Source organism: Hippopotamus amphibius, chromosome 6 (genome assembly GCF_030028045.1).
Source record: "Hippopotamus amphibius kiboko isolate mHipAmp2 chromosome 6, mHipAmp2.hap2, whole genome shotgun sequence".
NCBI lineage: Eukaryota > Metazoa > Chordata > Mammalia > Artiodactyla > Hippopotamidae > Hippopotamus > Hippopotamus amphibius.
Window position 1 is genome coordinate 27007359 of NC_080191.1, and position 27757 is coordinate 27035115.

At 41.0% G+C, this 27757-nt stretch overlaps 1 protein-coding gene and 1 pseudogene across 1 annotated transcript in view; both read left to right on the top strand.

Moving 5' to 3' along the window:
- SLC35F1 (solute carrier family 35 member F1) overlaps window positions 1-27757 on the top strand; it is a 381987-nt gene that overhangs the window by 275727 nt on the left and 78503 nt on the right. The gene's annotated exons all lie outside the window — the stretch shown is intronic.
- LOC130855487 (homeobox protein MSX-2-like) lies at window positions 10163-17740 on the top strand (annotated as a pseudogene).

Below are 27757 nucleotides of genomic sequence, written 5' to 3' on the forward strand. Positions count from 1 at the left end.
AAGGCCATTATATAGGCTTATGTGACAGAGCGGCTTACCTGAGACTGAAAACACTCCTTTAGGTTGGGTCATCAGTCCTCAACGAGGAGACCACGTTTGAGCTGAGACCTGAATGATAAATTCTAGCCATGAAAAAAGTGTAGGTGAGGAGTGTTCTAAGCAGAGAAAATGGTAGTGCAGAGGCACCAACAATTTACATTTTTATTACAAATTGAGCATAAGAACCCAGTGAAGTAAAAGCTCTGAACCAGTTACCTTGAAGAAAGAGAGGCCATCATTGCTACCTGTGGCTGATTGATTTCTGGCAAATGGCATTCAACCCAAGTCAGCTCAGCTGCTCTCACACAGTGGTCAAGGTTTCATGGCAGGGTTGGGAGTTTTCACATTCACTCCTGCTGCTCACTCCTAAGCTAGGTCATGTCTCCATGCACTCTTCCCACCTATCTATGCCACATCTCAACCCTCGTCTGAGATTCACAGGACCCTGAGGACAGTGGTTCCTTTAAACAAAGCACAGACACTTTTAGCAGCAGTGTTCCCGTGTTAGCACTGCTATCAAAGGTCGTCTGTATGAGTGAATGCAAGTGCCAGAGAGATGCCCACCCTCAGGGCTGCCTCTCCGGAAGTCAAGGTAGGAGCTTATAGACTGAGGATTCTCACAGCCTCTTCTATAAGGGATTGCCCTAGTCTTTCTTTTTTCCCACCTTTCAAGAGGGCCCTTCTAAACATATCCCTCTGAGGGCTCTGTTTGCATTAGACAGGCATCCAAGGCCATTGGAGGGAAACATTGTTCTGTGAAGGGGAGGGAACCATACCTTTGGGAGGGATATGTCTGTTTTCTGCCAAGACTTGTAGGCAAGCCTGTCCACAGAGAGCCGTTAAAGCAGAAATAACTGCAACTCTCCATTATTCCTAGCTGAGTACCCATGTAATCTATACTGTGCTTTGGAAACCATACTACATGGGAGAACATGCTATTTCCTATGTTCTACCTTGACCCGATTTCTTTCCAATTAATTTAGAGCCATTCATGGCTTCATTTACTTATGTAGCAAATAGGCATATCTGCAACACGACACGCTTTGAACTGTGCAATTGCAAGCATTCAGGAAACATAGCAGCGAGTGGGATTGACAAAGTCTCTGCCTTCATGGAGGATAATATGCTAGTGAAGAAGACAAGTCAGCAATATAACTGCTAATAGTAACATATGCCATAAAAAATATAAAGTAGGAGATGATATCAGAAGGATGGAGGGCCTATTTTACACAAGACGGCTGAGGAAGTAACGCTTGAGATGGGACCCAAAGCAGGTGAGAGAGAGAGAGAGAGAGAGTCATGGGGACAGGCAGGGAAGAACAGCCCAGCAGAGGGAGCAGTGGACACAAAAGTGAGAGGGGAAGAGGGGCAGGTGGACTTGAGGAACAGAAGGGAGACCTGTGTTACTGCAGTATCAGAAGCCAGGGAACCAGGGGGACACGATGCAGAGGCAGAGGCAGGCAGGTGCCAGATCCCAAGAGGCCTCCTGGCTGAGGGAGGGGGAGGAGTGCAGGCTTTGCTGGCACTGCGCTGGGAAGTCACGGAAGCTTTTGACATTGGAAACAGAGATGATCAAATTTGCCTTTTAAAAATGTCACTCGGCCTTATAATAACTGTTGGACAGATAAAGCATCTTCTCGTGATTCTTGACCGCTGAAAATTCCTATTTTCATTTTCTAAACTATTTAAGAGCTTTTAGGCTCGAGTCTAGATGTGCTCTCAGAGGTGACTTACTAAATAGACATATCACAAGGCTGTTGAATCTGTTGAGTGGGCAGTTTTCTCTTTCTCTCTTTTTTATCTCTTCTGATCCTTCGTTGAAGTATATCATACATAGATAATAGTCAGTAAATTATAGGAAGTTTTTAAAGTGAACTACTTCTGTAACCAGCGTCCGAGTATTACCCACTCTCTAGAGCAGAAGTCCACCCCCACCCCGCCACCGTAACTGCTTTTAGTCTCCATCCTTTTCCCAAAGTTAACCACAGTCCTAACTTCTAACAACATAAATTAACCTGAACCCCTTTTTTAAACTTTGTGCAAATGGAATTATTCACATTTGTACTCTTTTATGTCTGACCGCTTTCAGAAAATATATCCATATTTGTTGCATATAGTTGCATATAGTTGTAGTTCATTCATTCTTAATGCTAGATGGTGTTACAATGTGTGGATTCACCACAATTTATTCCACTGTCTATGGGCATTTGGGTATTTTCCAGTTTGGGGCTATTGTGCAACTGTGAGCATTCTTGTACTTAACTCTTGGTGTATATATACATTTCTCTTGAGCATATACATTGGTGTCCTAGTACCAGCTCACAAAGCCAATTGTTCACATTTGGTATCACGTTGTGCTCAGTGATGTCAGGTTGTAGCTTTAAAATCACACAGTGGGGGTATTTACACCATGAAAATCAACAAATGTACAAATCAGGGCTTTTACTTCTTGATGTTTTTGTTCCCAGAAGGATAGTTGTTAAACATACATTAGCACGCCTAGATCTAACGTGGAAGGGACTGTGCAAGGCTGTGCTCGTGGGAAGGCATGATTCTGGGGGCCACCGCTGCAACACTCTACCACAACCTACCACCAAGCCCTTTGTCTACTTTCAAAACACAGACTTAGAAGAAACTTTTCATTACATCATCCATTGACCAGCTGATTAGGTACATTAAGAATTAAGGCTGCTTGATAATCAAAGAAAAAAGGCAAGAAAATCCAAAAAGCAATGAATCCCATGAGTCGTATGAGGTGACCCCGGCTGCAAGAAAGCCACAGTGGAGCTTCCCAGTAGAGCAGAAAAGGGGCTTGCCTCTGACCTCTACTTCTTTTGTCAGTTTCTTTGGCTCCTGCGACATTCGGGGGGCCCCCAGAAGATGTTCCCTTTCTTTCCTGGTACAGCTGCACCTGTGCTCCCCATCTTCCATAGGAAGACAGTGCTGGGAAGAAAGGTCGTAGGACATTGCAAACCTGTGTGCGGTTCTAAAGCAGGATATAAGCTAGTGGGCAGCTTCTGGTAGAGGAGGGTGCCTGTGCTGTTGTTTGGAAGAGAAGCAACACTTTAAAAAGCAACCACCCACAACAACAACAACAAAATCCAATTCAAAACTGAGCAAAGAACTTGAATAGACATTTCTCAAAAGAAAATAAACAGCCAATAAGTACATGAAAAAAATCAATGTCATTGGTCGTTAGGGAAATGCAAATCAAAACCTCAATTAGTGATCACAGTATGGTAACTAGGATGACTATAATAAAACAAACAGAAAACAAGTGTTGTCAAGGATGTGGATAAGTTGGAAACCTCCTTCATTGCTAATGGGAATGTAAAATGGTGCAGCCACTGTGGAAAACAATTGAGCAGTTCCTGCAGAAGTTAAACAGAGAGCTACCATATGACTCAGCAATTCTACTTCGGAGGTACATATCCAAGAGAATTGAAAGCAAGGATTCAAGCAGACATTTGTATGCCAATGTTCATAGTAGCATTATTCACAAGAAGCAAAAGTAAAAACAAGTGTCCATCAACAAATGAATGGATAAACAAAATGTTGTATATACATGCAATAGAATAGTATTCAGTCATAAAAAGTAATGAAATTCTAAAAAAAAACAGTAATGAAATTCTGATATATGGTAAAACATAGATGGACCTTGAAAACATTATGCTAAGTGAAACAAACTAGACACAAAAGGCCACATATTGTATGATTCCACTTACATGAGGTGCCTAGAATAGGCAAATTCATCAAGGTAGAAAGCAGAATAGAAGTTACCAGGGGCTTGAGGGAGGGGAGAATTGGGAGTTACCGTTTAATGGATACACAGTTTATGCTGGTGATGATGACAGAGTTTGGAATATAGAAGATGGTGATGACTACACAACATTGTAAATATACTTAACGCAATGAATTGTACAATTACAAATGGTTAAAATTGTTAATATTATGTGTGTGTACGATATATATACCATACCACAATTTTATATATACACACACACACATTTTAAAAATTTAATAATATAAAATATATATGTGTGTATATATATATCCACAATAAAAAAAGGGAAGAAAAAAAGCTACTACTCCTTTCTCTACCTATCTGATGGCTTGGCTTTCACATAATATCTTCTAACATTTTTTGTTATCTTAGCCATCATGTTAGCATGCTATCTTTAGGAAAATTTTTGACACGGGGCCAATTTTGGAGAAAGTACCTAGGGGCCATACACATCCCTCTCTAAGCTCACTTCCTCGACCTGTGGCTTAGTATGTGGGTTAGTGCAGAGTCACCTGCAGACAAAACTTGTTCCATGAAGTCAAACTTAGAATTTATGAATTCTCATAATTCTAAGCAAAGCTATAGAAAACGTTTCTGGAATTTTATATCACAAGAAAGAATGATGTGACTACTGCAACCTTATATTTCTATGTTTTTAAAACAGAAAAAAATTCCAACAAGGTTTGAGAATCTTGTGATCAATCATGCAGTTGGGTCACTTGAGAGGTGGGACATTCCCGCCTTTTGTGTCACAGAGGCTGTCTGGAGAACAAACCAAACATCCTCCATCGTTCTCCGGGGACCAAGAGGCAAATTGAATTAGCCACGCTGTATCTGGCAGGATCACAGCACTTACACACAAACATTTATTTTCCCTGTAAAAGCTCTTAACATTTAGAAGATTCAGGATTTAATCACTTGTTGCAGCTGAGAAGCTGATATTCTGAACAATTTGTCTTTTTCTTTAAAAAGTTAAAAGTAATTTTAAGTGATTAATATAACAAATTCTGACATATGCAGTTGGTCAAAGGCTCACCTTTTCTTATAAATAAGAATCTCTTAATTGAGAAATGAAGAGAGAGAGGAGCCAGAGGAAGTATCCTTTAGGTAAAATACATGGGTAAAGTAAGAAAAATACTTGGATATATGTTTGCATTAAGTATAAGCCTAGGCAAAAGCATGTTGTAAAAGGAAGGAGGAATGTGTGACCAAGGAATATAAGCACAGACCTCAGGAGGGACCTTTGGAAACATTTGCTTCCTTTTGTAGGAAAAAAATGATTGGGTCAATTAATCAAAATTAAAATTCCCAAGGTATATATTAGAATAAAAAGGCATATTTAAAATAAATCAGTAAATGAGTCTGAACTTTATTGCTTGGTTAGTTGATTGATTTTAAGAAGTAATTCCTTTTAAAATATTCATATGTAATAAGTTACAAGACTTAGGAGGTATTTTCTGCTGAATATGACTTATAGCCTATTCCTGGAGTTGTAAGCACCTAAGATACATGTGTAACAAACCACAGAAGCTGTGTTTCTCTAGATACGTGAAATTTGCTGTTCTACGCAAAGGCAACTTAGGACAAAGCGGTGGTCATCAATACGGAAGAAACTTGGGTTGGGATGACGGCCCACAAATGGGGAGGGACGAGTGAAGTTCAGAATGAGAGGGAGGAAAGCTGAAAGACAATGTCAGCTGGCCTTCCTAGGTATCTAATGAAAACTGAAGCTGTTCTTTGTTTTTCCAAATTGGAGACCTAGAATGGTTTCAGGGACACGAAGCTATTCTCCTAACAGCCTCCCTCACCCCCTGAATCTAAACTACCTGCTCGCCATCACCTCAGATTCCCTTAATTGAAGATAAAGACTTTTTCCCATTGTTCCAGAGAAATACCACTGACATTTAAATATTTAATAGAGTTAGCCACCTGGCATGAATGGAAACAAAGTCATTAAGTTGAAAGGATCATAGCAAATCTTCACCTTTTGGGTTCAGGGTGATGATTTCTGCCCTGTGTAGAAGGCCCAGGGCCCCTAAAGAAGGGCAACGGAGTCTTTAGAAGAAAATGGAAGCATGAAGAGAGGGAGACACCCCCCATACACGCACACGCACGCGTGAGCTGTAAAGCATGTCCTATACCACCTGCCTGTACCCTCAGCTTGGCCAGGTTGCGATGAGATCTCCAGTTCTTTATGTTCCACTCACATGTGACCCTGGGAAGTAATTTTCTCTCTCTAATCCAGAAGCACTTTATACTGAAATGAGAACCTACCACAGAGTATGAGCGATGCTCATAAAATAGTGACAGATGACTTTGCAATTTCCTTTGACCGAGACATTTATTATTTGGTGGATTAAATCATTCTCTGATTTCTTTATAAATCTTTTTCAAATTATTAGAATTCAAACGTGTGAAGAGTGTATGTCTTTTAAAATAACCTTTTTATATTTGGAGTGCACAGGATTTTTTTATGTAGTAATAAGTGCTTTTTAATTATGAAAGCAATTCATGCTTATTGAAGAAAAATTGGAGAATACCTGTAACCAGAAAGAAAAAACACCCCGTGTGCCAACACCCAATCACAAACACCTCTGTTAAAATTTTGATGTTATTTTTAGAGCCTTTCCATACTTATGGATCTGTGCTTTTATTTTACATAATTGAAGTCATACTGTGTTTACAGTTTTAGCACCTGATTTTTATACATTAAGAATTTCATCATTTTTTATTGTTTTACAAAGTGTTTCTAGAGGTGTTTTTTTTTTTAGATAACTGTTAAATCTTCTAGCAAGTAGATGTAGTGAATCTTACCTTTATAGTCGGGTTATTAAGTGTTTAGATGCCCAAAATTACCATACCCAAAGGACATTGCTGGCCTCTCATAAAACCAGGGACAATATGAGTTTAAGAGTTTATAAGTTCTTTTTTTTTTTTTGTTATCTATTTTATTTTATTTTTATTTTTTTAAGCTCTTTATTGGAATATAATTGCTTTACACTCTTGTACCAGCTTTTGAGGTATACCAAAGTGAATCAGCTGTAGTTATACATATATCCCCTCCCTCCCACAACTCCCTCCCACCCTCCCGGTCCCTGCCCTCTAAGGTATCACCCATCATCGAGTTGATCTCCCTTTGTTATACAGCAACTTCCCACTAGCTACCTCTTTTACAGTTGGTAGTGTATCTATCTCTATACTACTCTCTCACTTCATCCCAGCGTCCCCTTTGCCCCCCGACCCCCAGCCCTGTGTCCTCCAGTCCATTCTCTGCAACTGCATCCTTATTCTTGCCCTGTCACTGGGTTCATCAGTACCATTTTATTTTATTTTTTTTTTTAGAGTCCGTATATATGAGTTAGCATACAGTATCTGTTTTTCTCTTTCTGGCTTACTTCACTGTATGACAGACTCTAGGTCTATCCATCTCATTACATATAGCTCCATTTCATTCCTTTTGATGGCTGAGTAATATTCTGTTGTATATACGTGCCACATCTTCTTTATCCATTCATCTGTTGATGGGCATTTAGGTTGCTTCCATGTCCTGGCTATTGTAAATAGTGCTGCAGTGAACATTATGGTACAAGTTTCTTTTGGGATTATGGTTTTCTTTGGGTATATGCCCAGTAGTGGGATTACTGGATCATATGGTAGTTCTATTTGTAGTTTTTTAAGGAACCTCCAAACTGTTTTCCATAGTGGCTGTACCAACTTACATTCCCACCAACAGTGCAGGAGAGTTCCCTTTTCTCCACACCCTCTCCAACATTATAAATTCTTTAATGATAACTTAAGGTAATTTTATTACTCTGCTGAACAAGGGTCAGTGTTTTTCAAACATTATCAAGACTTCTGAAGCATCTTGGTTACCCAAAAAAGGGAAAAAATGGATTCTGGCTCCATATGACAAAAAGGAACAGAAGTGATTTCTGATTCTACTTTTTCCAAAGGTTTTATCTGCACTTTTGCTAGTCTAAATAAAGTAAGTAATGGCAATGATAATTTCAGTAGCCTGTAAAAAGTAAGTTATCGCTATTCTATATAGCTGTGGAAACAATGGCAGTGGTATTCTAAGACACTTAGTTGGAGCAAGTAAAAGAACAAAAGGAACCAATTATGCAAATATGTGCTTTTCCACCTTGAGGAGGTTGGCTGAAAATGGGAGAAAGTGGCAGGTATGTAGTTTTCTGCCTGAGTTATTAGTGCTTCTTATAATTAAAATCAGACCTACTTAACGATTATTACTGTTACTCTCCAACAACTTTCAACAATTAAAAATTATCCACCTGATATACTAAAATGTTTCATGTCCCTCATTTTCTAATCGCTTTTAAAGACATTTTTCCCTGTTAAGATTTTACCACCTGATCTATGAAAAGTCTTGTTTGGATTGCCTACCAATTGGGAGCCTTGTGGTGACTAGTGACAAAAAAAAAAAAAAAAATCAAATTCTAATTTGCTTGAATAAAAACAAAACAAAACAACAACAACAAAAGACTGGAGAAACTGAAGGGTAGTGCTGGCTTCATGTGGCTTGACCTGGCTCAGATTATGCATTAGGACCTAATTGTCCATTTCTACATCTCTTCACTCTGGCTTTCCCTGGGTACAATCCATTCTCAAATGAGCTTTTTCTCTCCTTGTGATTTTAAGAAATCAACTTCAGCTCTAGCCTCCAAACTTTTAGGTTCAGACATTTAGGGGAAGAGCAAAGCTTTTTCCTGGTCACTCAGGGGTAACCTATTATATTTCTTTGGCTCTGTTTAGGTTATGTGTCCAATCCTAACTCAGCTGTCTTGGCTAGGGTAAAGTTACATGCTGATAATTCCATAACTGAGTCAGAGGGGAGCCCCACCCAAGTGCTGCCTCCCTCCCTCATGAATCCATTCTTAACCACGTGTTGTGGGCTGAATTGTGTACCCCTCCCAAGATTCATATTTTGAAGTCCTAACCCCCAGTACCTCAGAATGTGACTGTATTTGACATATAATCTTTAAAGAGGTAATTAAGGGAAAATGAGGTCGTATGGGTGATTCCTAATCCAATTTGGCTGGTACGCTTGTAAGAAGAACAGATCAGGACCCAGAGGAAAAGACCATATGAAAACACAGGGACAAGACAACATCCACCAGCCAAGCAGAGAGGCCTCAGAAGAAATCAACCCTGCCAGACACCCTGATCTCAGACTTCTAGGCTCTAGAATTGTGCGACAATAAATTTCTGTTGTTTAAGCCACCCAGTCTGTGGCACTTTGTTACAGTAGCCCTAGCAAACGAATGCACCACCCCAGTCAGAAATAAGCCCTTTTGCTCCTGAATTTCTGTTGCCTTATGAGTTTCTGGTCCTTCTTTCTTTCCACCTGTCTTACAACTGTGCATGTGCTGTTGTTGCATATCTCTCTTTGCAGACCATGAGATCTTTTGCAAGACCTAAGTCTAATTCATTTCACACTGCCCGCACTGCAGTTGTTAATTCATCAAATAGTCATCGTGTGCCTAAGATAAACCATGAGTGTAGCACAGTCTTACTAGGCACTCAGTAAATATTAGCTGAATGAATAAATGTGACCCCAAAGAGGCAGGTGACTGGCATAAATCATTATGAAATGTCACTTCTTGAAGAAAGTATGATCAATTGAAGAACAACAACCCAGAACATATGGACCCTTGAGGAGAAGTGGTGCCAAAATCAGGTTATGCTGAGGACAGCATTTTAATATTTTCATGTTGCTTATGCCCGCAGGGCTAGGAGCTTACAGGGTATTAACAGGTCGTTATTATAATAAATTCCTTGTCTGACCTTAGCCAGAGCTGTGCACAGCTAAGTGGAAAGGAGTTTGAGAACTTAGTTGATACATTACCTAAATAATTGGATTTCTCAGGTGAGGGTATTAACTGTTGATTTTCTCACACTAAATGTGATACAGAGGCATCCACAGATAATAAAAAGGAACCACAACTATATATAGTAAAATCTTTTGGGATGGACATTGTTGTTTTTACCCAGCCAGTATCCGCGTTCACTGTATTGCAGCAGAATCCCAGCTTTCGTCAGGGGATCTACCCGCGTCCCCTGCCCAGGACACGTGGCTCTCAGGAAGTCCCAGTTCTTACTCGAGGGGTGGATGCATGACTAAAATGAAGCCAGTGGGACATTGTCTCCTGGGACCTTGAGGCTTAAGCTGTGTCGTGAGAAGACACAACCCAGAACAGAACAGGAAGAGGTGGAGGTGCCGCATTCCATTTGCAGCCCTAACAACAGGAGTGAGTATTCATGCTGCGTGGTTCCTGACAGTCTGATTCTCCAGCCACCCACCAAGGAGGCGGCTTCCTCACAATGCCGCACCACAGAAGCGTCCTCCCCAGCACGTCCATCCCATATGTGGCCACGGAGCAAAACGGACAAGAACATTCTCCCCAAAGAAGAACCGAGGACCATGGAAGGCGAGGCACGAGAGGCACCTCCCCAGGCAGAAGTGCAGTCACTGAACAGTACCAGGGCAGCAAGTTCTCCACTTTCTCAGATGAGAGCTCCAGTGTGGTTTTCCTGTTCTCTTTTTCCCTCGTTGCATAAGTCAGTGCGTTTGGAGTGGTTAAGCTTTCATTCAGAGGAAGGTTGCCAGACCTTTAAGAGCTCTCTGAGAGGCTGCTGGTTGCTCTGGGATTTTTAGCTTTGATCTAAATGTGTATTCCAGGTTTACCACTGGCGACATGATTTCAGCACTTGAAAGAAGACCTTAATCTAATAACTGGATGAGACATTAGTTGTTTCCCTTTGTGAGAGGAGAGCGAGTGAATTTTATTTGGATGAGGACATTTCTGTAAATGTAAGGAAGCCAAGAGGATATGTCAGGATGTATGGATGTTGGGCACCAAAAAGATAAATGACAGTAGACACGTGACATTTTCTGTCCCAACATCAAACCACCCTCTTGCCTTGATTTGTCCTTCTCCTTCCTCAGCGTATCCAGAAGAAGTAACCTAGCACCAGTATGTAGTGGAGCCAAGTGGTTCAGAATGAGAGCTAGTGAGATCAGCCAGGAGACTAGTACAGTAGTTTAGGTGAGAAGCAGTGAAAGACTTAACCTGCCACAGGACAGTTAAGAGGTGGTGATTGCAGAAAACAGAGGAAGAGAATGAGCAGCCACTCAAAAATCTTTTTAACTTTTTATTTTATGTTGGGATACAGTTGATTAACAATGTTGTTAGTTTCAGGTGTACAGCAAAGTGATTCAGTTATACATATACATGTATCTATTCTTTTTCAAATTCTTTTCCCATTTAGCTTGTTACATAATATTGAGCAGAGTTCCCTGTGCTATACAGTAGGTTCTCGTTGGTTATCCATTTTAACTATAGCAGTGTGTACATGTCAAGACGGAAACATCAAAGATGATTCTGAGGTTTGAGACTTCGTTGGCACCATTAGCAAAAATTGGGAGTATAACGGGAGGAAAGCTTGTAGAGCAAGGCATAATTGAGTTCAGTTTTGAAGAAATAGATCCACTTGGTTACAACACATCCTTTTGGATACTTGGGGGGCACTGGCTGTGTTGGGAGGTATTGCAGTTGGTGGAATCACACAGGCCTACTCAAGCTATAGTCTGCAGGCTCAACGGCTTTGTGGGAGCCTCCTGGAGCATGGTGACCCTGTCTGTGTTGGTCATTCTTGGCATATGGTAGACATTAAAGATGTATATTTATTCAACCCGCCATGTATAGCAGCTAAGTTCTGTTTTGTGCTAATCTCCTTTGTTTTAGCTAGATTATTCCTTATTATCTTCAGAGAAAGAGGCCTTTTTTCCTATGTATACATCCTTTGTGTAACTTTACTTAAGGTGTCCTGTTTTCCCTCTGACCAAAAGCTGGGCTTGTGATCTAAGCTAGGCCAATGTTTCTTTTTCTCCCAGGTCTTTAAATCTTGAGTGGAACGGGGTACACTATTAAAACAATTGGTCTTGATTTGTTCTAGCCATTGAATCCTTAAAAAGACTATCTGTCTTTACTTTGTAGATGTCCCAGAAGTCATGGTTCTTGACTTTTTCAAACCCAGTTCCCCAGCCGTCCAACAATTTTATTTTCTACTTATCATCCACCAGAGCTGATGTCTGTTGCTTTCAGCTGTAAAAATCTTTATACAGAAATAATCTTATAGCTAGCAGTCATCCACATTCTTTTATCAGCATTATTCTAAGCCATTTAGAGCAATAATTAACCTAGTTTTCTTATACAAACAGATACTGTAACTGACTTTGGGAAATCTCCTAGTGTTCAAACACCATTTATATTAGGAAGTAATTCATATCTAACCTAGATCTCACCTATAAAAAGTTAAAACCATAAGTATTGAAGAAAATGCATAGAGGTGGGATACCTCACCACCTGGGCATCTTTTTAAAATTTAGCCATGCATAAAGATACATTCTAGTTTTGCTCATGTTACCACTTCTTAGCTCTCAGTTCTTTCTCTCACTTGCCTCTCAAAACCTGCTTTATTAAAAAAAAAAAAAGACCCACTGTATTAAAATCAGTAAGTCTACACCATGTTATAATTATGGGAACTAGCCATCATTTAAGGATTGTTGAATTTCATTGTCTTGAACCACAGAACATAAATTTGCCGAGAGCTATCCTCCATGTCTGTTGAGAGATGAGCATGCAGGATGTGTGCAGTTGGCATCGGCAAGGATGGGGAGAAAGGGAAATTCTCATACACTGCTGGTGGAGTGTAAATTGGTATCGACAATTTGAGGAGTTATTTGGTTGTAGCTAGGAATGTAAAAAAAAAATCCATATTCCATGAACCAGTAAGTTTGGAGACTGGGAAGTTTGACACAGGCATAGAAACATGCTTATCACAGCATTCTTTATAATAGCAAAAATTGGAAATAACCTGTGAGTCCAACAGTGAGGGAAATGAATAAATAAAATATGGCATGGTGCTCAGCACATTTTTTTAAATGGCCAGGTTTATTTGTACGTTAACATGGATAATTCCCAAACACAATGTTGAGTAGAAAAAGAGCAAATTGCAAAATGATACACAGAGTAAACTAGAGTATGATACCAGTATTCTAAATTTTGTAGAACTCTTACAAAACCATGATGTTATGGATGTGCGTACACGTGCAAGTACGTGTGTCTAAAAGCAAGAATGAATGGGAAGGCAATTCACAAATTCCCTATTGTTCCTTCTGAGGATGGGAGAACTAGTATTGGGTGTAAAGGAAAGTGAAGACTTCCACTTTATAGAGAATTTTTTTTTATTTGACTTCGTTCTTAAAAATGGTTTTGAAGATATTTTGGAAAATGTTAAAAATTACCAGTTCTTTATTATAGGTATGTTGGTGTCTGTTTATTATAATCAGTGTCTATCACTATTTTTCAGTATTTTTATTCTGAACTATTTATTCAGTATTTTTAGTCAAAACTAAAAGTCTTCCCAAGTCCACTACTATCTATGACACAAGATGGTTGATTCATTCCTTCATTTTCCAACAAATATATGTTACTTGCCTGTTATGTATAAGACTCTATGTTTGGTACAATAACAAAGGCATATAAGACATAGTCCTGTCTGAAAGGATCTTGTAGCTTTAGAATTTAAAAGTCCTTATTGGAAAAAGTACGTGTGGGCTTAGGCATGCCTCAATGTGGAAATATTTTCAATCGGCTTGTGATATGAAATTATTCCAGTTGTCATGAAATTACATGTGGGTGGGCTTCACTCTATGAAAATATAACAAGAAAATCACCACTTCCAAAAGATTAAATTAGGGTGTGATTGACACTTTAAAAAGGAATTATTTCTTTTTTAGAAATAATTCACTGTAGGCCTCTTTCTTAAACCTACAAAATGTGATGGTATTTACCAAAAAAGTCTCCTTACATTGACTTCTTTGGGGCAGCACATCTGTTATGTAAAGTAAGGAATACCAGTATAGGACAGAGACTTTTCACCTGGAGAGTGTTTCACTGCTACACAGTAAATAAGTCAAGCATGCACGAGACCTGTAGGGGGGACCTTCATGGTAGCTCCACTTCTGGCTCTGCACTATATTCTAGAAAAGGCCAACCAGAAATTACTCATCCTACTCAGAATATCTTCTGTCCATTTCTGCATGACCACACAGCATCGTTGTTGTTTTTTTTTAATGCTTTCCCAGTATCTTTCTATAATATCAATATTCAAGTGGAAATCAGTGGAAAATCATCAGAGGTGTCTCTCCATTGCAGCTGCCACAGGAGCTTTAGGCTGACATACCAGGTGTCAACCAAGAAACACAGTAGGCTTGCAAACAGGGAAAGAGTTTATTTGGGAAAAATTGTATTTCAGGATCGGTGTAAAACAAAGTGTTCTGGGGAAGAGAAAGAATCAGGGGCTTGAAAAGGCAAAAGCCATGAGGCTGTACTCTGAAAGAAGAAAGGAAATATTTGTCCGTAATGCATGGTGGTGACGTATTGTTTTACGATAAGGGTCTGATAAGTAGATAGACTGTCACGAGTTATTTCAGGTTAAGGATCCGATAGGTATAACAGGCCATCACAGGTTATTTTAGGATAAGGGTCTGATGAGTATCTGGAGTTTCTGCCAGATGTCCTGGATGCCTTTGTTAGGACGGTAAGTGACCAAAAGATCAGATTCCATCCAGGATGAGATGTGGGTAAATCACACTTGCTCTGTGGCCTCTCAGCTCCATTTTAGAGCACTCTCTTGGCACAACCGACTCCATTTTGATTTTCGTTCCACACAGGGACAATGGGTGGAATATGCCAACGGTGGTGGAAGGAAGGTAAAGAATGGTAAGCTGACAGCTGTCTCTCAGCAGTCAAAGAATCACACCTCTGCCCTGATTAGAAAGGGGATGCTGAATGAGTTTTGGAAGAAGGGGCAGAATCCAAAATACAGTCTGTGTTTTTCACAGAGCTAATTAGGCCAAAATCATCAGTGAAAGCAAAGGGAATTGATATGGGCTCTAGGTGAGACCAGAGGAGTTTGCAGGATACTGATAAGGCAGACCATCCAGCAAGGTCTGTACCTTCAACAGACACTCAACGTGTGTTCATTGACTGAGTCTTGAATTGAATATTGAATGTATCATAGGTCCATGGGTCCTCTAGGGCATCAAAAGGAGTTTGAATCCATAGCATATATAGCTTACTGACTCTGAGGGTGAAGGTAGAAGCACGGGGCTCACAAGGGCCCCGCCCTTAAAGGATGGTTCTGGGTTCATTCCCTCAGCGAGTGCAGTGGCTTTCCATGTGCTTTTGCACATAGTCTGCGCTCCCTTTTCCCTGAGTGACCAGTGCAATGCGGTGGAAAAACCCCTAAACAATTGCAAAGAGACAAAAAAGTCAGGCTGCCTCTGTGTGTGTGTGTGTGTGTGAGAGAGAGAGAGAGAGAGAGAAAGAGAAAGAGAAAGGGGACAGATGTATAAAAGGAGAGGGAGCAGAAACACAGGGAAGCAATAACTCTGTAATCCTTTTTGTGAATATGTGACTTTTATTCTTTAGTTTTTGTTCCTTCTCTCTCACTTTTCTTGAAACTAAGTGAAAGGTACTGCCTCAGTATTTTGGTGAACAAAATGTATCCAAAGATCTTTCCCCAGGGAGCTTGATTATACTATTTTCCCTGGTATCAGGAGGCAACGAGAACCTTAGCCTTCTTCCAGGGTCTGTTCACTGGTGTCCTTTACTCAAGGAAAGTGGACTTTGAGGTAGGAGTCACTGCAAAGCTGGGGAAAAAGCTGTCGACCGGTGTATGTTGGCATTCAGATGTGTTCTGTTCCTTGGGGATTTCTATATTTGGCCAGACTGCAAGGTATTGAGGTAGATAAAACAGAAGAGATCAGAAAACGGCACAGTGACTTTTCCCTTGCTGTCTTATATGTCCAAAAAAAAAAAAAAGCAATTTGAAATGCGTGTGAGAAAAGGGTATTTCTGAAAGTTTTAAAAAATAAAAGAAAGACCAAGATGTGCTTTCAACTAATATGTATTAAAGATTATTTGCCTGCATAGATAAGATGGTCTTGTTGCTAGGCAACAGAGACACCAAGACAATGGTGGGCCAGGAAGGTAGAGGAACTCATGAGTATTTCAGTGTGAATTCTTGTCACGATAGCAATCAGGCTGAGGAGCTTCTCCCATAATGGGAAATGGCAGAAATGAAGATTTGATAGACTGAGAGAGGTGAGGTGTCTTAATTTATTTGCCTAGTATACCAAATTTTTGTGTGATACAGTTAATATTTTTAACGCAGAATGGCCTGTTTATCTTAGTGGACATTTTTCCAACTTTCTAGCTTGTAATGACTGTTAGTGGAAGGAGCTGCAGGATTTCAGAGTGTATTAGATTGTATTATGGGCAGCAGCGAAGTTTGATTATGTTAGCCATGTGAATATGGTGTATTCTGAATTGGAAAAAGGATTTTTGATTCATCACTCACCTATCAAAGGAATTTGGTTCTCACTTAACAGTGAAATGTATCTGATAGATGATATGTTAAAATGCATTTCATATCGTAGTTTTTTTTTTTTTTCCATAGGATTATGAACACTGTTCATTTCAAGAATCTAAAGATTTTGGATATTTGGTATGCATAGTTCTTATTCCAGATCCCATGGTCTTTAGAATTCTTATTTTATCATTCTTACTACTAAAAAGTTGTATGGGAGGTAAAGAAGGTAAATACCCCCCAAAAAAATGTTGAAGAAAGGGAAAAGAGAGCTTTTAAATTATTTTAAGTTTGAGGAGTAAAAACAGTCAGGAAATGGTTGAAGTTAATTGGGTCCTAGGCTCATATAGCAATTTATTTACAAGAAAGTCCATATGATAAGAATTGATGTCCGTAATATACTTAGGCCTCGACTTCATCTGCCAAGTGGGGAGCCGTGAAAGGTCAGGCTTCAGGTAGCTTTATGTAATCAGTGTAGCGCTTTGGCAAAGGCCCCTTCTTTCCAGACCTGGGTCCAGACCTCAGTGGGCAGGGGCCATAGCAAACCGATTAGAGTCCAGAACTCCGTCAGCAAGGGGTTTGCCACCCCCCGTCCCCCAAAGAACCTCGAGCAGCGACCCCCGAATGCTTGTCTACACGCCCTCCTGCTCTATAACTCAGACAGTGATCTCTGGAAAGCCTGGAAATCTGCCCGCCCTAGTGAGGTGTGATCTTCCCCATCCCTACTCCACACTGCACAGGCAGTGACCTGTTTTCGTCTGAGGAGGAGGGCCCGGCGATGGTGGCCTGCGGGCGCCGAGGGGGCCGCGGAGGATGCCGCGTCAAGGTGTCCAGCCTGCCCTTCAGCGTGGAGGCGCTCGTGTGGGACAAGAAGCCGCCCAGGGAGACGTCCCCACTGCCGGCCGACACGGCGTCCGGGAGGCGCACAGCCCCGGGCCGCTGGTCAAGCCCTTCGAGACCGCCTCGGTCAAGTCGGAAAGTTCGGAAGACGGAGCAGCTTGGATGCAGGAACAGGGCAGATATTCGCCGCCGCCAAGACACAGGAGCCCCACCACCTGCACCCTGTGGAAACCCAAGACCAATCCGAAGCCGCGCACACCCTTCACCACATCCCAGCTCCTCGCTCTGGAGCGCAAGTTCCGCCAGAAACAGTACCTCGCTATTGCAGAGCGGGCAGAGTCCTCCAGCTCTCTGAACCTCACAGAGACCCAGGTCAAAATCCGATTCCAGAACCGAAGAGCCAAGGCGAAAAGACTGCAGGAGGCAGAACTGGAAAAGCTGAAAATGGCTGCAAAACCTATGCTGCCCTCTGGCTTCAGCCTCCCTTTCCCCATCAACTCACCCCTGCAAGCAGCGTCCCTGTGCGGTGCGTCCTACCCTTTCCATAGACCTTTGCTCCCCATCCCGCCCGTCGGGCTCTGTGCGACTCCAGTGGGATATGGCCTTTACCACCTATCCTAAGGAAGACCAGCTCGATAGACTCCAGGATGGATGTTTGTTTAAAAGCCTTCCCCCTCCCTCTCCAAGAAGACAGTCCCGCTCTGCAAACCTTGCATGCACCACCCTCAGCGGCTAGGTCGACAGAGCCACAGACATAGCTCGAATTGGTTCTTTTGACTGGAGACATCCAAGCCCCGTTTTCTTGGTGTAATCTTCCAGATGCCCCCTCCCTTCTCCTTTCACAAAGATTGGCTCTGATGGTTTTTATATATAAATATATATATAATAAAATAGAATACATTTTTATACAGCAGAGGTAAAAATCAAATTATTTTGAAAGGCAAAATTTATATACATATATATATTCTTTTTCTCTATATATCACCTTCCTAAAAGAGACTGCTTAAGTCTACCTGTTGTTTTTTCTTATGGGGGAGACAAATTATTTGCTAAAATTGCTGAAATCTGGTGATTTGGATGACTGACTCTTGCTTATGGAAAACAAACATTAGAATTAGACACTATGTGCATAGGCAGTAGATATGGAAAGATTCCTCCCAGGGACGGGAATACATCATATTTTTGCATTTTTTACATGCATTTAAAAACTCACTAGATATGATCCTATTTGGCCCTATTTTTTCCCCCTCTCCACCTTGTTTGTTACATGTTGTTAAAAGTTTTTGTCAGGTCAATGAAAGGGGGATGAGAAGAATCCTGAGAGTGCCTTGGGGTAAGGTGGAAAATAGAAGTCCTTCCTAATTCCTCTCAAGGCTGTTGCTTAACTTCATTTCAGATAATCGAAGAGTGAAAAGTTAAAGCATGTCAGGAGGAATTGATGGTTTCTGTGAACCACTAGGTACGTCAATCCTCACACATTGCAAAGGTGATTTTTTTGGGGGGAGGTGTAGTGAATTCTCTGCTTAAAAAAATGAATATCTTGTAACCATTATCTATATGCTAAATATTCCTGAACAATGAATAGATCCAAAAAAAAAAAAATAATATACTTACTGCGTAGGAATTATTTCCTTATTTTCTTTATTTGAAGAGCTCGAAATACTAACACAGAGTATCATTTTATTACAGCCATGATTTTAGAGGTTCACAAAACTGAAAGTTTCAAATTGTATGAGGAGTGAAATGGTTTTATATATAAACTTTGGTTTAATCCAAAAATAGCAGCTACCCAGGTTTCCCATAGAACTTGAATGTAACAGTGTATAAGCCCCATTCTCATACGTATCCTCATTCACATAGACTGCTCTTTTTTTAATAAGAACTTTTATTGAGATATAATTGACATACAATAAACTGCATGTATTTAAAGTGTACAATGTGATATATTTTTTCTTATTAGTAATGTATATATGGCAATCCCAATCTCCCAATGCATCCCACCCCAACCCCCCCCCCCCCCGCTTTCCCCACGTGGCGTCCATATGTTTGTTCTCTGCGTCTGTGTCTCTGTTTCTCCCTTTTTGCTATGTATGACAGTCTCTAGGTCCATCCATGTCTCTAAGAAAACCATAATTCAAAAAGACACATGCACCCCAATGTTCATTGCAGCATTATTTACAATCGCCAGGACATGTAAGCAACCTAAATGTCCATCAACAGATGAATGGATAAAGAAGATATGGCACATAGGTACAATGGAATATTCCTCAGCCGTAAAAAGGAACGAATTTAGCCTGCTCGTAAATGGAGTTTGATTCCAAAGTGATTAAAACTGAGAGATCATCTAACTGGCCTGAGAATCCAGTGATTTGGAAGAGCCAATGTGGATGACTACAAAGAGGGGGCAAACAATAGGGAAAAAAAAGGAGTTCCCTGTAGTAGCTTCATCCATTACATAACTTTATTAATGAGTCCCAGAACTGATAAAAGATCGTTACCACAATTCCACGTCTACGTATGTAGCCAAAGGAATTGAAAGTAGGGACTTGAACATATACTTACATGTTCACAGCTGCATTATTCACACTAGCCGAAAGGTGGAAACAACACAAGTGTCCATTGACAGATGAATGGATAAACAAAGTGTAGAATATACACATAATGAAATAGTACTCAGCCTTAAAAAGGAATGGAATTCAGACACATGCTGCAACACGGATGAACCTTAAAAATGCTACGCTAAATGAAATAAAAGAGACACACAAGAAAAAATAATGTATGGTTCTACTTATTGATGTACTTAGAGTAGTCAAATTCATAGACACAGGATATAGAACAACGTTTACCGGTGGCTGGGGAAGAGGGGGATGGGGAATCACTGTTTAACGGGGGTAGAGTTTCAGAATGGGATGACGCAAAAGTTCTGGAGGTGGATAGTGGTGATGGTTGCACAGCAGTGTGGATGTACTTAATGCCACTGAACTTTACACTTAGTTAAAATGGTAAATTTTATGTATATTTTACCACACAGAGAAAAAAATAGCCATCATTGAAACAAATCATCTCATCCTAACTCAGCATTTGAATTATTCCTTGCTGAAGCAGTGCCCTTCTGCTTTTTCTTCTCCTGACCTCAGGTTCAAAAATACAACAGTGGCATCGCGATGTGCCTTAATTTAAACTCCGGTAGGATACTGCAAGGTCAGTTTAATAATTTCCTCTCCTGGACATTTCTCTTTCTGTTGCTTTCTTGAAGCATTATTTATTTATCTGCTTACTTGCTAAGGCCAGCTTCGTGCTTGGGGCAGCACTGAGACCACAAGAGAAAAGCCTAGTTTTTCCTGCCCTGGATGGAGCATGCAGGACAGATGGCAGGATGCGGACGGCAGGTCCACAGACTGGACAGATGGCCCCATTTTTATTCTGAAGTAGAATGTTAGTCTTGGGATTTGGGTCCAGTTATTTCAGACTATTGGTGAATCTAAGTTTCTGTCATCAAGGAAGAAATGCGAGTGACAGAGGCCTCTCAGGAAAATGGTTAAGCAAGGAGAACGGAGGAAGCGTGCTTATTGGCGTGGTGCACCCAGAAGACCAGTGGGAAGAAACACTCTAGATATCCTTTGACACTATGCCTTCTCAAGGTCAGGTTACCTCCTAAGGGATTAGCAGTGTTAGCATCTTCATTTCTCAGCCAGGTGAATATCCACAACCTCCAGGCACCCTTCAGATTTTACCCATAACCTTTACAAAAGATCTCTCTGCTTGAAGTCAGATCTAAAAATAAACTGGATTTGGTGGCTGTGGGGGATGATGATGCCAAGACTGGTCTTTGAATTAGATCCAAGTGAAGAGAGAAAAATGGCTGATGGGACTTCTTAGGCCCATAGCTTGGATTGTCTTCCAGGTTTACATTAGGCATGCTAATTTCAGCCTATGCCCCCTTACCTCTGATCTTCACTGCTAATTGGAAATCCGAAGAGTTTTCTTTTCTTCATCTTTAAGCTCCTACTATTTCTGTGTCCTAAGAGATCCACAGGCAAATGGAGCACCATATTAAAAGTTGTTGTGTAGCCCATGATTTCTGGGACACATTCTGATCAGTTTTGTTTCCTGGGAATTCACTTCCCATCAGGAACTATCCCCAAGTTCTAGAAATGTATTAGCAGACTGTTAGTCAGTAGTACTCCAGCGTTGTTCTTTTACAGGCCATCTGCTGTGTCTCAGAGACACCTTTCAGAGACACTATTCTCTTAATTCTCTGAGATTTACATTTAGTGGATGGCCGCACATCCAAGAACAGAAACACTTTTCAAGCAAGACAATTAGTATGGGCCATTAGGATTTGGATTTGTTGTGGATTTTAAAAACTTATTGCATGGTAAAATTGACCTTTTGCTCAGGGGCACACCTGTCTGTGAGTTTTAACTTGCATTATTAGGTTTTGTCAACGCTGGCAATACTCACAAGCTGCCACACGATACATAAATGAATGAAATTTGGGGAAAGTTAAAATCGCCCTAAAATGTCATATGTAAATGTAGTAGAAGCGAATAAAAAAAGAGGTCTTAGGTTCTATGGAACAGCTCTCTCTATGTATGTTTCAGTGGTAGTTTGTGATAGAAAGTCAATAAATATTTGTCAAGCAGACAATAATGTAACAGCAAAAGGGTATAAAACAGAGGCTTTGCTTTTCCTAAGTTTACTACAATTTCAGGACAGAAGAAAATACACACTTGCAACATTTTAAAAATAAAAGATATGACTAAACACCCAAATCAATAGAACTATGCATAAGGTCTGTAAGAATTCAGAGGAAAAGTCCATGTGGGTCTATCGGGGCTGTTTCTCTGAGAAGATAGGATTTGGGACAAGGCTCCATTTGTCCATAAATAGCCCTCCACTCCCCTGGGCTCTGACGGATTTAGAACAGATAGCAGATTTATTCCTTTAACAGGGGTGACCCTGTCAGTTGGTTCTAGTCACCAGCCAAGCAGGTAGCTGGCCCTGGGGCATAAAAGCCTCAGGGAAGAATAGGCCAATTTATTTATTAGTTTAGATCAAGATTGCCAAAATGGAATGGAATCCGCAGCAAGCAGCACTGAAGTCTCTGGGAAGCTTTCTTAAAATGGAGATTCCTGAGTCGCAGCCCAGACCTGCCGATGAGTAAGGAGAATGTGTGAAGTAAAGCCCAGAAATCGGCAATTTTAAAAGCGCCCCATGGACTTCCTTGGTTGCGCAGTGGTTGAGAATCCGCCTGCCAGTGCAAGGGACACGGGTTCGATCCCTAATCCAGGAAGATCCCACATGCCGTGAAGCAACTAAGCCCCTGTGCCACAACTGCTGAAGCCTGCGCACCTAGAGCCGTGCTCTGCAACTAGAGAAGCCACTACAATGAGAAGCCCACACACGGCAGCAAAGAGTAGCCCCCACTTGCCACAACTAGAGAAAGCACACAGCAACAAAGACCCAATGCAGCCAAAATGTAATAAATATAAATAAATAAATAATAAATAAATAAATAAAACTCCCTAAGTCATTCTACTGTGCACTCAAGGTTAAGAGCCAGACTAGACAAAGCTAGGGGGGAAATGGCAAAAATCTGATTTAATCAAGAAGTAAACATTTGTATAATCTTACAAACACTTGAATCACTGGCTGTATTGTTTTGTTCTCTTGCTTCCCAAATATTTTAGCCTCGTTGAATGACTTATTCTAGGCCTCTGTCTGTGGTTAAGGCTAGTGACTTACTCTGGAGCCTCCCTGCACTGTGACCTGCAATAACTGATCGATATCTGCGGCTCTGACTGTGTTTGTCACACAACACAGGAGGCTCTGCTTGGAATGGACATTAGGTTACTTTTTTGCCATCGTTTCCTCTTCTGGTTCCCGTTAGTCACGATTCAATCAATGCCATCTCTTACGATTGGTTGGATGTTACTGTACTCAGCTGTCTCTACCTTTATAGTGTCTAGCTACCTGAGCCCAGGGCCGCCAACCCTGAGAGAAATGATTTCTCCATCAGCAGCTTTACGAAGCCTCAGTAGTTGGTACAGATGCTACAAGATGCTACAGTGCACCAACAAAAGATTCCCTAAGAGGGCTTCTGGGGTCCAAACAAAGTCAGACTTTGTCTGTAAAGGAAGCAACAAAGGCAGAGGACGTCTTGGCCACTAGCACAAGGGCAAGGCATCACCACAAAACAGAATGTAAGGAAATGAACAAGAGACGTTCTTTCTTAGCTATTAAGTACCTGTCAAATCCTCTGCTGGAAGAGTTGCCAAGTGTTCTTCCTGATCTCCAAGACTGAAATGAGGACATGGAAGAACTAGAATTCAAACTTGTGCATTCTCTGGCTGCTAAAGAGGGTAATACCAGCTGCAACTCAAGGACACTGTAAGGGGAATGTGACTGCACCAGTAACATGCTTTAAAGGGCAACAGACACATAGACACCATTAATAATCAGATGCTGGCCAGTGCTACTCCATCAGCCGCTAAACTCTCTGCACAATGGAACCTCTTCTCTTTGTAACTTTCTTATTATGAAAAACTTCAAACCTATAGGAAAGTAGACAGACGAGTATGATGAATACCTATGAGCCAGTATATCAGCTTCAATGAATTTCAGCTCATGGTCAGGCTTGTTTTATCCTGAACCCCTACCACTTCCCCCTTCCTATGTTATTTTAAATTAAATCTCAGATATTATATCTGTTCATCTCTAGATATTTCAGTGCGTATTTCTAAAAGATAAGAGCTGAAAAATAGTATAACCACGATACCATGATCACATTTAAAATTAACAACAATTCCAAATATCCTGTCAGTGTCCAAATTTCCAGTGGTCTCATAGACATGCATTTTTTACAGTTTGTTTGAGTCAGGATGCAAATAAGATCTGCAAATTTTTCTTCAGTTCTTTTAACCTACACTTTTCTCTTCCTTCTTTCATTTTTATTGCAATTTATTGTTGAATAACCTATCAGGTGGCCCACACGGTTACTGCTTCTCAACCTGTGATGCGTACCAATAGCCTGGGCACTTGGTCAAATGCTGGTTTAGAATCAGCGGTCTGGACTGGCTGGAGATTCTGCACTTCTGACAAATTCTCAGTGGCTGTTGCTGCCATCCAGCAGGCCAAACTGAGTAGCCGGACTACGGTGCATCCCACAGTCTGGATTTTTGCTGATTGACGCTTTCTAGAGGAATTCAGCACATACTTTTGTGACCCCTGTATTTCTTAAATTGGTAGTTAAGTCCTGAGGCTTGATCACATTTGGCTGCTTTTTTTTTCTCCCCCCCCCCCCCCCCACCCCCAGGTAGTATTTTGTTCATCCATCAGTAAGCACATAAAATACAATGCTTGGTTACCTCTTTCTTTGAAATGCTGGTAGCTTGATCTTCAAGGCCTATATCCATTAATTCATTAGAGGGTACAAAATGATGATATCCTAATTCTCTCATTTCTTCTTTATTAGCTAGAGTATCACCATCAAGACCCATCTCATCTACTATTTAGTTACCCAGTTGTATAGTTCATATGAGAATTCCGGGGGGGAAATGTGATTCTTTTCCTTTATTTATCAGTTTTCAAAATAATGAGTTGGTTTACTAATATCTTCCAAGAGTGACCAGTTAGTTTTTAAAATTTGGTTGGGATTGTTGTTATTGCTGTTGCTTTTAGATTCTTTAGGAGCTTATGAATTTAAACATATCTGATGCATTTCAATCCATTTCAGTATACAAAAGACACTTCAAGTTGGCCTCTGAGTCCTTTTGACACAACCCAGGTTGGTTTTTTATTGCTTCCTTGCTCTTGTATAACAAAATGTTTCAGGTTCGACTTGTGTTGCATTTTCTGACCCAGATCTGCAATCAGCCATCTCTCCAAGGTTATTATTTTTTCTGGTGGAAAATTTTAAGGTGATGTTTCAAGGTGATAATCTGGGTGCTATGGTGCTCATTACCACTAGGTTAGTAAAGTTGAGACTTTTTAATTACATAAATATAGTCTTCAATATTTTCAGATGGAAAAATATTTCAGAATATGTCTGTATATATCCTATGTATTCTAAAAGCACACACTGCATACTATTACTGCATTGCTCAGAAGATGCTGCCTTGTTTCTACTGAATGCAATTTCAGAAAGGTTACATAAATAAAAATATTTCTCATTTGTTTTATTAAATGAACCAGGTAAACAAAAAGCATCATTCTTAGAGTAGTGAATGCTTTGCAGTAAAATGTCGGGACAGACCTTGGACAAATTAAACTTTTTTGAAACCTGATTTCATGACCTGAAAAATAGTTTCTTCATAAGGTTGCTAATAGCAAAGCTATCATTTACCAAGTATTTACTGGAAGCTAGAGATGCTACATACATTTTTTCATGTAATTGGTATAGCAACATTTTCAAGTAAGTAGTGTTTGCCCCCTTTTGTAAATGAGTGAACTTTGCCAAGGTGACACAGCCAGTTAAGTGGCAAAGTCAGTACTTTAACACAGGTCTCTCTGACGCCACACTTTTAACCTAGAGTATAGGGTGGCAGATAAATGAGAGAGTAAATATATGGTGCCTCTGGCCTTGTCCTGACAAATGGTGTTCAATGAAAAATAAATGTCAGGTAACAGAAGTGGCCTTGGTAGATCTGTGCTTGACATTTGGGATGGGAGACGGGAACATGGACCGGGGAGGGAGGCTGGCCAGCTTTCTGCTTAGCCAGGCTTCTGGCCCATTGACGCTCCTCTTGCTAATTTCCCATGTTGGGTCTAACCTGTGTGTCCACCACGACAGATGCTCTCATGTCAGAGCTCCAGGTCAGCCCTCAAGAGTTCAGGCTGGCACCTTCTGTCATGTTGCCTTTTGAATATGCTCAGCAAGGGGCAGGAGTCTGGAGGCAAGCCTGCTCTGGCCTCATCCCCTTACATCGTGTGTCATTAGCTAGTGCACAGCTCTCTGTTCCAAACAAAATTCGCAGAACTGACAGATTCATCTGCTAATGTCAGGAGGCATCAGAGCCAATTACAGGAAACCTTCGAAAGGCAAATAGGGTCACTTTTCACAAAATGGAATGAAGAAAAGGAAAATAGTCTTGTCATTAAAAAGGACAAATACATTTTCCTCTCAGCAGGCTCGCCACAGGAAAATAGATTTTTATGAGTCCATCATTTCATTATGACTGCTTTGAATAATTTCAAATCAAAGCATCCACCCCCCGACACAGCCAACCTATAATTAACCATTTTGAGCTAGTGAACAGTATTTCCCATTGTAAGTGATACCTTTATAAGGATGGAAAATTTAGGTTTAAAGCAGGAAGTTTTTATATTCTTTTAAAAGCACAAATAATCACATACATTGTTTAAAATAGCCTGAAAAGGACACTGGTTGTTTGTTGTAATTTGAATTCAGACCTGGAGCGTTCTGGGATCTAGTTTTGCTGAGATGCACCAGATGTGTGCTCAACTTCTTGAGCAAGAGAGGGACAAATTTAGTTGTGTTTGAGGAAAACCTAGTGCAAAGGTCTGGGGGCTCAGTCCCACCTCGACCCTTACCTCATACCACTGTGAGCGTTTAGGCCAAATGAGAAAGTTAAGAGTCCATACGACACCACCCTGTCTCCCAACACCAACTGCAAGTTCGGGGATGGAGGAAGATCCCCCACACCATGGTCAGTTTCAGAAATTTCCTAAGCCTCACAGGACTCCCTGAAAGCTATTGTAGTCTTGGTTACAGTTATTACAGGGAAAGGATACTTATTAGAATCCACCAAGGTAATAAGCCCATAGGACAGAGTCCTTAAGAGTTACCAAGTCCAAGGCTTTCATTGTCCTTTCACAGTGGAGACCACACATGTTCCTTTCCCAGCACCAGTGTGGGACAATATCGACAAAATATTGCCAATCAAGGAAACTCGCTAGAACCTCAGTGTTCAGGTTTTTATTGGAGCTCCATTACGTAGCCATGACTCATTGCCCACTTGGTGATTGAGTCCCTAATCTCTGGGCATGACCCAAAGCCTTCACCCCAAATTGTGTTGTTGGTCCTTCTGGCATGACCATCCACAGCCCTAAATCATACTGTTACCCCAGGACAAATTGCAGACCTCTTTGGGGCAAGGTTAAATTCTTTACTGCACACCTACATTATATCGGAAGTTTGGCATGAGAAAAGATCAGCTATGATAAAAATCAAGATAATGATGACAAGAGCTGCTTGCAGGCACCATGTTAAGCATTTTATAAACATCTCATTTCATCCTGACCAACAGGCAGGGAGGCAGGTCCACCTAGTAAGTTCAAGTTCCATGTGTGGAGGAGGAAAATTGAGGTTTAGAGAGACTAAGTTGCACAACAACATCACACACCCAGTGCATAGACGAGGCCGGGTTAGAGCCCTCTGTGAATGGCCCCAGCGCCCTCCCCATGTTCCTCTGCCAAGGGGAAGGCGTGGCTGCCACGTACACAACTCCACAGGGCACCACTCTGGTCATCTCTGAGAAGGCTGCCTCCTGGAGCCAGAAAGGAACGGCCCAGCCTGGGCAACTTACTATCTAAATCAAAAGGGAGGAACTCTTGGTGAGACTTCTCCGAGCACAAATAGATAACTGCCAAAGAGCCAACAAAGTTAATATGGCC